General features: G+C 47.1%; 1 long non-coding RNA gene across 1 annotated transcript; it reads left to right on the top strand.

Annotated features, from left to right (window-relative positions):
* The first annotated feature begins 394 nt into the window (after positions 1-394).
* On the top strand, positions 395-11,300 carry LOC135423170 (uncharacterized). The gene is made up of 3 exons (XR_010434729.1): positions 395-4,692; positions 5,089-5,316; positions 8,742-11,300. It is a non-coding gene; the product is annotated as an uncharacterized LOC135423170 (long non-coding RNA).
* Positions 11,301-11,662: the final 362 nt, after the last annotated feature.

Below are 11,662 nucleotides of genomic sequence, written 5' to 3'. Positions count from 1 at the left end.
CTAATTGCTCTTTGCAACCAATTTTTATGCAAATGCTATTAGTGCTATTTGCACAATTCTGCAATTTACAGTTTTACATTTGCAATGGCCTGGTGAAAAGATGTGAAAAGATGACAGCTTGTCCTAAAAGAAAACAAGAAAGGGAGGGGGGAGGATATCGCAAAACTTGCAAAACTTGGAGTAGCAAAATAACACAATTAGGAATGAGAAAACATAAAAAAAACCCAAACCAACAAAACATGAACAAACAAACTCTCTCTCTTTATTGATTGTTACAGATTCAGCGTTGACAGGGGTTGTTCTGAATGTAACAGGATCCCATGGCAGATGTAAACCAGACTCCAGGCATTTGCTGCGTGTTTCACCGAGGAGGTCAGTGTATGAATTTGCCTGTGAAAACATTGATGAGAGGCTGCCAGCATTACCCATTCAAGAACCCGGAGCTTTTCTTGGTGACAAATGACGTGGTGTTAGTTTGTGAATCGAGCGTGGGCAGCTGCTGAGCTGTTTTGGCGCAGAGCTCCCCTCCGAGGTAACACCTCTCCCCTGCGTGGGGCCAGGAGCTGAGTGCTCTGCATCATCTGCCCGTGGCTGATGGGAACCCACAGCCTCTTCCTGCCCTCCTTTGCCATCACAATGGGCTCCTTTAGACCTCCCTTTGTTTCTGCATCAGAGTAATACCTTGTAGATCATGCAGGGAGTTATATTTTGGCTGAATCCTGCAAGATGGGAGTGCTGTGGGTCTCACTTTGCTAGTGGGGAATGAGAGTTTCCAGTAAGGACTTGTTTGCAGCTCCCGTTTCCTTAGAGGCTCTAGGTGTTGCTACCTGCTCTGAGGCTTCACAGGAAGCCTTTGGTGGAGTATAAGATCAGATTCAGCTCCAAGCTGTTCCCTGTTTGCTTCTCCTATATCAGACAAACTTTTCAGTGAACTTCACTGCAAGGTGGGGCAGCAGAATGGCCTCATCTGCTGCTGGGGGGGGCAGATGTTGCTGGTGGCACAGGGTTTGCCGAGTCCCTAACAGACTGTTTCTTAATTTGGATAGGGGCAGGCAATCATCACTGGGATCCAGAGGAGGAGGAGGAAGCAAGTGAATCACTGCCCAAGTGTGTTACCCCCATCCAGATGTCCCTAAGGGCATAGAATCATAGAATGGCTTGGGTTGGCAGGGACCTTAATCTAGTTTCAACCCCTCTGCTATGGTTAGGGACACCTTCCACTATCCCAGGTTGTTCCAAGCCCCATCCAACCTGGCCCTGAACACTTCCAGGGTTGGGGCAGCCACAGCTTCTCTGGGCAACCTGTGCCAGGGCCTCACCACCCTCGCAGGGAAGAATTTATTCTCAATATGCAATCTAAACCTGCCCTCTGTCAGTTTGAAAACATTTCCCCGTGTTTTATCACTACCTCCCCTTGCTCACAGTCCCTCTCTGGCTCTCTTGACTCTCTTTTGGTACTGGGGGCAGGAGCAGTTGGTCCATACCCCGGGCTCATGGCAGAGCATTTGATGCAAGCAAAGGTCTCTCTGCTGCCCCATTGCCATGAGCAGCTGCCCCTGGCAGGGCTTTCCCGTAGTGCTGTCTGGAAAACCGCTCTCTGTCTCCTCTCTTTCCTCTGGCAGCAGCACAGGAATTCTGCTACAGCCGCAGGGATCGCTGCCCGCTGCCTCAGTCTTGCCGGCAGCACAGAAGGATTTCCTCTTGCTTTGACTGCAGCACGGGTTGTTTCTCGGTGGGATGCTGCTCCTGGCTGTCCCTGACGTGGTTACCGAGGGTGCTGTGGAAGCCGCAGGCACGGAGGACAGCTGGAGCCATCGGCTGTTTTCCCCGTGGAGCACCGTGCTGTGAGGCCCCGCACAGACACAGCGTGGCACTCTTTTCCAGAGCACCGTGCCTGATCCCGCGCCAGAGCCCATCCCTGACCTCGCCAGCAGAGTGAGGCGGCCCCGGTGCTTTCCCAGCCCCGCTTGCCCCCGTGCATACCCCACTCCAGCCCCCTGGACACTCCAGCCACTCTGGCCGATGACTCTCAAGCCTGAGGCTGGTGCTCTGCTGGACACCAGAGTCAGAGACCTGCAGCTGCCTGAGCCACCCCAGGGCTCAGCCCCAGGAGTGCTCAGAGGATGCTCAGAGCATGATGTGTGTGCCTGTGCATCATGAATGTTTTGCGGAAAGACCAGCTAGGAAATAGTTTACAGGGGAGTATAATCTTCATTTTTAACCCTAGGAGAACTGTTTGCATGTGACTTGGAGGTACTGTTGGTTTCACTTGGTATTGGGGGATATAGTCTGCTTTTTCATGGTGGATGTTGCCCTAATCTGAATGAGGATCCAGATGTGACAGCTGAGGCTTCAGGAGATGGAAATGCAACCAAACCAATCCAGAGGAAAGAGACACCCAGCCACCTCTCCCCCAAAAAAGCCCTGTTGGTGCCTGGGGTAAAATATGCATTGTGGCCAGGAAAGAGCTTTTTCAGCCTAGAAAAACCCAAGGAACTGAATTTGGCCTTGGCCCAAGGTGGCTGGTGGTGTTGGACAAGTCTCCTGGTACTTTTTGGTGGGTGCAACAACACTCGTAGCCCTCCAAGAGCAATGTCCTGGGGCCAAACAGCTTCAGGCCCACCGGGACCACCCAAAAGAGAGGGACTAGCGCTGCTCTCCCCACTGCAGGAGAATGATGGTTGCAGCTTCAATTTAAATAATTGTTACCAGGATTTCAGCAGTGACTCATTGGTCTTCCCTTGTTAGCAGGGAACTATCTGGGGACACACCCTGCTCCGTGTTGCCAAGGCACTTCGACTAGAGGGACTTTCTGCACCTTCTTCTGCTCCTTCCTCTCGCCTTTTTTTTTTCCAAAATAGCCCTGGCTTGGCAGAACATCTCAGCTCTGTGGGCACAAACAGAGTGCATGTGCACAGGGCTAACTGCACCCCAAACTCTACTCTGCCATGGCAGCTGGACTCTTGAATTTTTGCTCTTAGTTTTAACAGAGATGGGGAAGAGATCGTTTTGCTGGACCACTGAGCATCTTGCGGATCAATCCATACAGCTTTGTCACCAGGATGTCATCTGCATCCTGAGGTCCCAGCATGGCAGATCAGTGTTTGGTTCACCTTGACCAGGTGGGCACCTTGAGGAAGGGCAAATATGGGATGGTGAGACAGGAGGGGAATGAACTCATTTAAGATGTTTTAATTTTCAGAATCCTTCCAGGCTTAAAGCATGTTTTCATTTTCAGTATTTTCTTCTGTTTTCTTTCCAACAACTGGTTTGGAAGGCTGTTCTACCAATGAAATAGGAACAAAATTGTGTTTTCCCTCACTCCTTGACAGTGGCTGTCTGCCATCAGCAGTGGCAGTCTGGGCTAGGTTTGTTTAATTCATCCTTAGTCTCCAGGCAGCACAGGGAGGCTCAGGAGATGGAGGAGGAAACCTCTTCTCCTGTATAAGAACATTTCCTTCCATGTGCTGCTGGATTTTGTTGTCCATAACAAAGTCCCTCCTCAGCATGGAAAACAAAACCCAAGAAGAAAATACGAACCTCATCTTTTGGGACCAGCGTCCTAGAAGGACCTCACTTTAAATCCCCCCCCCCAAAATTTGAGGAACATGTATTTTAAATACGATGTTATAAAAACGTGGTAAATATTTAATTTTATTTTTATTAAATACTAAATTGATGATGGCTGACACTTTATTAAAGTGTCAAAGTGAGTGTTCCTACATTCTAATTACTTATTCTAACAAGGAGGCAGCCTCGTCGGGAGCCGCGCGTGCCGGCGCGCGCAGGCGAGGGGCGCTCCTGTTAAGTAACACCTATTAAACTATCATTTGCACCTAGAGGCATCTCATTAATATCTCAACTGGTGAGACTGCGCTGCCAGTGCCTACCTGACCCGGGGCGTTGACAGGAGAAATGGCTCCGGGAGGCCTTTCCTCGCTCCAGGCTTTCCTGTACAAATAATTCCTATAAAATTAATAACGACTATTCCACTTAATTGAATTCCTGATAAATGAAGATTCTTCCAGGCCCCTGTTAAAAGCATCCAAGATGCAGGAGAAGCACTGCACTGCATTCTGGGGACAGTTTTGTTCTTCCCCTCTCTCCCATTCTTGCTTCCTTTGTCTCTCCAAGCCTCTTTCCACCCTATTCATGTCTCCCGCTACTGCCTCCTTATCACTCTTTCCCTTCATTTCCTGACCATGCCTTCTCTTTTCTGCAGCAGTTTCCTTTCTGATCTCCCATTTGATTCCCTTCCACTTCTCTGGCTCTACCTGGAACTATATTTATGGCTACTTATCTTGATGGCTAATTTTCCTTCTGGAGCCTTCTTCTTCTTTCCTCTCTTCTCCTTCCATCTTAATTTCCCTTACAGCCCTCTTCCATCTGGCTCTTCATCTCACGAGTAAGACCTGTTTCTCGTAGGGTTCCTTCCAGGCCCTGAAATGGTTGTCTTAGAGGAATCTCCTGATGTGAGATCCCTATTGGATGAGGTTGTGGCATTCAAGAGCTGTCCAGTCACCAAGATGATATGTCCTCCCCCAAAGTGGAGTCTGCCATCCTCAAAAATTTGTGGAACATGCATTCATCCCACCTTCCCCATGGATGGAGAGATACCTGTGTGGAGAGCAGATTGTCCTCAAGACAGAGTTCATATGGCCACGACTTGGATGCCAAATCATTACAACAGAGGTAAGGGGCCTCTGTGAGGGACATGTTGGAGATTTAGGGCTTTCTGTTGCATTGCAGGGCTGCTTTTAACATCATTTGTTCTGTTCCTGAAAGTAAAGGAGCTGCCTTGTTACTCTTATCTTGTGCAGCTGCACTACTGGCACTGGAGTTTGTTCATAAGTTACTGGGGTTTGCTTTTGTCATTCCTTCAATAAATATAAAAATAACCACTAAAAAATTCCATTCTATTTTTATTTTATTCCAATTAGAAAAACAAACTTGAAACTAGGCTTAATATTAAAAACACTGACTCGAGATTCAAAGCAAGCAACTTAAAAATAAATAAATACATAATGGAAAAAATATCATTAAATAACACATGAATAACAAGTAATGGGATTTTAATCTTCTTGCTAGGCGAGGCTACTCCTTCAGCACTAAAGGTGACTCACAAGCAGCACCACTCTGGGAAAGTTAAAAGTGATAATTCGACAAGACTAGAGGATTGTGTGGGACTCAAAGGGATGAAACAGCCTTGCAGGGGCTCTCCTTCCTCTGTCTCTTAGTGCTGAATGAAAGTGGAAAGCCAGATCAATTCAGAGCTGCTGAAAAATAAAAGATGATCACGTCTTCATGAACACCCAGGTAGGCTGGAAATCACTGCCCCGCGATGCCGTGATGCTGAAAGCTGAGCAGAGTTCAAAAGGAGGTTCAGCATTTTTATGGATAACTATATCCAGACTTGTGGGAATTATTTTATATATACATATATAAATCAAAGAAAATAACAACACCCTGTGAAGGGGCCTGGAGAACATCTCTGTCTGCCTGCACTGAGACTCAACTAACCATCAAAGTCGATTACTCTCAAAACAGGGTTTCTTCCACCAACTTCTGCTGCCTCCAGTGGTGGAGCTGAGATGAAGCCTGAGACCTCTGGGGCACCCAGAATTGGGACTGTTGTGCTCAGAGTTTGCACTCGAGTAGTGTGTTTCTTATCACACACTTCGGTGGAGACATCCAGAACAGATTGAGATGAAGATGTGAAAGGAAGAGAATAAGTCAGGGATGGAAAAGATCGGTCTTATGGTGGCGGTGGGAAAGCCAGAAGGGAGGAAGGAGAATATCTGAAAGGAGAAGCAGGTGGAGAAGGAAAAGGATTTATTTTGACAGGTAGTAGGAGGATGTCAGAGGCCAGTTCGGACAGATGAGAGCCTCCCACTGAAATCCAATGGCAGTTACTTGGGGCAAGTCTTTTGCAAAGTATCAAGCAAAGCAGAAAACCTGATTCTTTTGATTAGAGCAAATTGGTGTTGGTACTGTGCTAGGTGAGCTAGGAAACCAGAAACTGGCAAATAGGAGCAGTGAAAAAGCGAGGCAGGAAATAAGAAAAAATTTATGTAAGCAAAGGAGCAGTGTAGAGAGCACTTGGACTGATCAAACTATATGTGTAGAGTGGTTTACACATTTTAGTCTAAAGGAGGTGACAACCCACAGTTGTGAAGACTGGAAGAGGAGGTACCTGCTGGTGAATTTGTTTCATGTGCAGAGAGGACGGGCAGGAGTGGCAGGAGCAGGGACCAGGCACTGTGTTGCCTTCCCCATCTCGCAGCTGGTCATTGTTGTGGGTATAATTTAAGGCAGAACTTGGGCCTTCTCACATATTTCATTCACTCCCTTGATTTTAATTGATCCTGTTATGGGCATTTCAACTATTTCAAGAGCCTGTGGTGCCTGTGGGATGGAGAGAGGGCTCTGAGTTCATGCTGAACATGGGTACACCTTGTAATATTTCTACAGCAGCTTTACCTGCCTTGGTTCACCCTTCATTTCTCTCCAGCATCCCCATTTCTTTTCTCTGTTTAGAAAGTCTGTATACTCCTGGCTTTTGCAGGAGCACAGTCTGCTCTCATTTGCATTTAGCTCTGACACCATCTCAGCCAGAAGGCTAAGTGGGGCTTCAATGTGTTGCTTGGCTGAAGGGATGGGTTTGGGGTGGCTCAGAATGTTGGATCTCCCTGTCCCCATTGTGCAGGCAGGGTCCCCAGGGCTGGCACACACGGTTTGGGCAGCAGCACTGCAGCAGAGCACAGGGCAGAGTGCTGCAGTTTGAGGTGCAGGACTGGGGTGCCATGCCCCAGTGGGCAGTCAGGTGTGTGTCCCACTGCTTGCATGGCAGTGGATGGGCCAGGCTGGCCAGAGGTACAGCTGCCCGGCCTCAGATCACTGTTTATTTTTCAGGCTGAAAGGAAGCTTGTGATCCCAAAGCCCTCTGTGTTTAGCCAGACCTCTCATTCACTTGCAAAGGAAACCCATGTCAGCCTCTCCCCTTTGTCTCCCCTGAGCTATTGCTTTGAATCTGAAAGGATTGGGTGCAGATTTCAAGGGATGTTCAGACAAAGGCTGTTTGAACAGCACTTGTGTAAATAATCCATGAAAAACTCTTTGAATAACGTCAATGAAATTTTCTCTGAATTTGCTATTCTTTTTCTCCAGTGGCAGAAAGAAGTGAAAGTCAGGAAAGGGAGGAGAGTCGGAGGAAGGGAGGGAGAAAGGGAGGAAAGGGGTAGGAGAAGGACTGACTTTTTTCTCTCTGCCAACTTCTCTCATTGCCAAGAAGTAGCTTGGCTTAGGAAAAAAAAAATCTCTTTGTTATCTTCACAGCTTTAGGAATAATTTCATAAGGGGCCTCTGTGTCCTCAAACTTCTCCGTACATTAAATGTAAGGGGACACCCTAGTATTTTGCCCAGCAAGAGTAATGTCGAGCCAGTTAATTATTAGCCGTATGGTTTAATGTTCACTTGCTGTACATATGCACGAAACAATTCCCCTTTAGCACGTCGTTTAGTTTGCATTAAAATGGAGATAATTGTTTTGATGCCAAATGTTCCCGTCCCGCCTCCCCCATCCCTCTTCATACAATTTATACAAATTATAGCCTCAAACAAGAGGGACAAAAAGTCTTTGATTTGGTTCCTTTTGAAGACATCCAAATTGAATCGCGTGCTGTGTTTGGGGACACCTTAGACAGGGCTGGGCGAGGAGGGGGACGGGGGGATCTGCGGTGCCTCCCCCGGAGCGACCTGGGGTGGGACGGGGAGGCTGCGCCAGCTCGGGGAAGGGGCTGTGGGGGCTCTCGGCTTCTTCGGGAGCCGGTTCAGTGGATGTCCAGGAGATGGAGCAGTGTTTCTGTGGCCTCTGCCGCCGGTGCCCCTAACGAGCCAGTCTGTCTGAACTCGGAATGAATTTTGTTCCCTTTTCATCACTCTCTGATGTCCAGCTGCTCCTGTCAACACCTTCTTATAGCATGTAATTCATCGCTCAGAGTGACAGCTGGGGCCGTGGGGCTGGGACCAGCTCCTCCTGCCATCGGCTGCACCCAGAGAGGGTCCCTGGCCAGAGCAGGGGCTTCCCTCGCCCCCTCCCCGCACCTGGGGCTCACAACTCTCCAAAGGATTCCCCAGACAAACCCGGGAGCAGCCTGGCTCGCCCTGAACCCCTCCTGCTCTAACTGGGGAACCTCTGCTGGGGGCTTTGTGGGGAGCATCTTCCAGCCCCCCTCCCCAGTGGGTGCTGCGGGGCTGGGGGAGGCTGAGGAGAAGGGAAGGAGGGAGTGCTGCGAGGAGGGAGGATGGCCGAGGCTATGCCGGCAGCTCCTGCAGGATGCAAAGCCACGTGGGCTGCGACCACCCAGTCCTTTTATTCCCGGGGTTTAACTTATTTTGATTGTACGTCAAAGCAGGAGCAACCTTGTCCTCAGATTTATGGGCTTGCACCCAAATAACGAATAGTGGCTGTCACCCCCTGCATCCCCGAGGCACATCTAACAGGGAGATGCTTTGCTAATGTGCACAAAAACGTGCAGCTTCCTTTTGTACCAATCCCCCTACCCAAATGTCCTCTTCCCTACCAGCCAGTTTCTGATAATTATCCTTTAACTCAGCAGTTCTGCCTTCGATTCTCCCCCCCCACCTTCCTGCCTTCCCATAATTTATTCTATATTTCACCCATTTCTTGTCCTCATTTATAATTCTTCTTTATTTTATTACTTTGCATAATTTCCTTTTAGGATTTGTCATAAAATAAATTCTGCCACCTCTGTCTTCTCACTTCTGCTCTCAAGTGTCAGTGAGCGCTCTCCAGAAGCCGTTTCCAATGTCTGTGCTGGAGTTACCCCAGTCTTGGAGGATCAGGAAACAACCTTAGTTTCAGAAAGGCCTTCCCAAATGTGTCAGCATCCTGAACAACATTTGGAAAGCAGACCCTGAGTGTAAATCCAGGGTGAACCTCCAGCCAGGTTCTTTTGCTGTGGTGAAATGCTGACATGGGCAGAATCATCATCATATGATTGACCTAACCTGAGTCAAAAATACTGATGACTAAGTGAATGAGGAAGCTGAGGAGAAAAACTGCTGACATATTGATGTCCAATCTGTCCTGGAACGTATGAAAGCACGTGGGGAAACTGAGGCACAGAGATCTAATCCAAATTCTCCAAGGTGTGAGATGCTTGGCTCTCTTTAAAATTAAAGGGACAGAGACATCTGACATTTTTGACAGTTTGTGTCTGATTCACCTGTTCAAGGTCACACAGGACACTTGTAGAGAGGTAATAAAGAAAACTGAATGCAAATTTTCTGTGGTTTATCCCAGAATCTGAATCGTTTAGTTGAAATGTGACCCATCATGAGGAAGAACAGAGGGCTTGGATAAGCTGTTCTATGTTTCAGTGAACTCCATCTCATAGGAAAATAGAAACTATTTATGTGGAGTTAGAGTCCAAATGCTATTGTCTGCTGGTACATTTCCTGGAGAAGAAGGTGAACCTACCACATCCATTGATCAGCCCCAGATGCATGAATTTCCAGTTACCTCCATGGAGTGGAAATATGAAATTTGCTCACCAGCTTCTGTGCAGGAGAACTATAGGAGGATTTGGGAGAACTATAGGAATACTGATTCATGAATCATCCTTGCTGCCCAGATACAGGGAGCTTCCAGAACATGAGCTTGTGATGAGGCTCCCTCACCCTTGGAAAGTCCTTTTCAAGTGGTCTTGGATCCAGGAAGGATCAGTTCCATGACAGGCAGTAGAGCTTCAATGCAGAAATGAGATCTGGAGAAGGAGGAGAATACATTCAAAAACCAATCAAACCCCATCCCTGGTAATGTGGGCATCTCCTTGAAAGCACCTTTCCCCCTGCAGACACAAAGAGATCCCATTCCAGCACACCCTTGCAGCAAAGTTCATGGCTGTCCCTGGAGGTGGGTATTCAGGGAGCCAGGAATCTGTGGTTCATTTCCTTTTTAAGTGTGAGTGTCCTGACAGGAGACTATAGGAACAAATGAAAGCACTTGCTCTGTGCCCAAAATTTGCAGTAGTTTCTCCACTGCAGGTATCTTACCTGCCCTGAGAACTCTGAAGTTGTGATGTCATGTGCTAAGGTTCATGAACACTTTTGAAGGCTCTTTTTGAATGAACCCAGCCCAAAAGATGTCTCTGTGTGTGAGAACCACGTGGTCTCATTTGCCATCCCCTTGATTTCTAAGATTCTGTTGGATTTGAAGCTCGAAGTAAAACCCGTGAGAACAAAACCTTGGAGGGATCAAATGGAAAACATCCTCCTGGTTCTCTGTGCTGGAGGAAAACCACTGGATTCATCGTTCTAGCGTGTTTTGTTTGGTTTTGTGTGTGCTTTTTTTTTTCCTAGTATGGAGAAATCCCTGTGTGGTTTGGGTTTGCGAGAAGGATTTTCCCTTCATGCGCTGCCACAACCACTGAGATCAGCTGAGGCACTCGAGTGAACGGATCCTGGATGTAATTGTCTGAGGGCTGGTGCCAGGTTTTTTCAGAAGAGGGACTGACTGGCTGCGTTTCAGTTCCACCTCTGCCTTGACAGAGCCTGTCTCCTTTAATCATTAGAGTTCAGTGCACGGCTCTCGCCTGGCACGAGTTGGAATTTCATTTGTTTTGGAGGAAGGTTGCTTCTTTTGTTAGTTTAGGTCTTTTGGTTTCAGTTGTGTAAACTGAGACAGGCCGATCCCATTGGCTCTGAGGAGCTGACAGCCAGGAGAAGGCTGGTCTGCTATTCAGTTTTGGGGTTTGGTTTTAAATCTTTAGAACGTTCTGGTTTCTGTAATTAGGCATGTTTTACAAACTCTGAACTGTATAATTGTGTGCTTTTCCAAACTCAGGGCAGTCAACACAAACTCAGCGCCATAAACTGAGTTTCCTTGAGCAAACCGAGTTTTGAATTTATTCAAATGGAAGAAAATGTTGTGTTATTACAGCTATGCAAAACTCTAGTTAATTTATGGTAGTATAAAATCCATTTTTTAATGACTGTGACACTGCCAAAATCTTTGCAGATGCAGAAACAGCTTCACAGGAGGATTTCAATCTAACATCAACAGGAGATTTGGAAGATGAATTGTGCAAGGATCTCCTTCCTCCAAAGATGCTGCTTTGTTTTGCTTTTTAGCATTTGGTTTGGCTCTAATATTGTCTGGTTTATGATGTTTTAATTATTGCTGTTTATTTATTATAATCATATTTTAATTGTTTGTGTAGTGCCTTGAGTGCCTTGGCAGGGGGGCATATTATAAATTAAATTATTATTAAAATGTTGTTATTATGTGTACCTACTCCAAACTGAGCTAGAGGAGGGAACACACTCAACTGCCTGGAATTAATTCCTCCCTTTTCTTTTCCTTTGTCTCTACTCAGGAGCATAGTTCAAAGGGTTGGAGAGAGAAAATGATGTTTCATTGTCTTCTTCTGGGACAAGGCAAGATGAGGGGAGCTTTGATCTGGGCTCTCTTGGAGACCTGGTGCTACTTCTCTTGGGTCCCAGGGATGGAGTTAGGGAAAAGATGTGCTCTGTGAGTCAGGGGGAGGTTGGAGTTATTTTTTAAGGAGGCTGGTTTCTGTTTACTGCAGTACAACAGGATTTGCTAGTTCTTAAATTAAAAGGGAGACTGTCACGTGCA

This window comes from Pseudopipra pipra, chromosome 16 (genome assembly GCF_036250125.1).
Source record: "Pseudopipra pipra isolate bDixPip1 chromosome 16, bDixPip1.hap1, whole genome shotgun sequence".
NCBI classification, from domain to species: domain Eukaryota; kingdom Metazoa; phylum Chordata; class Aves; order Passeriformes; family Pipridae; genus Pseudopipra; species Pseudopipra pipra.
This window is presented reverse-complemented; position numbering and strand designations above follow the sequence as displayed.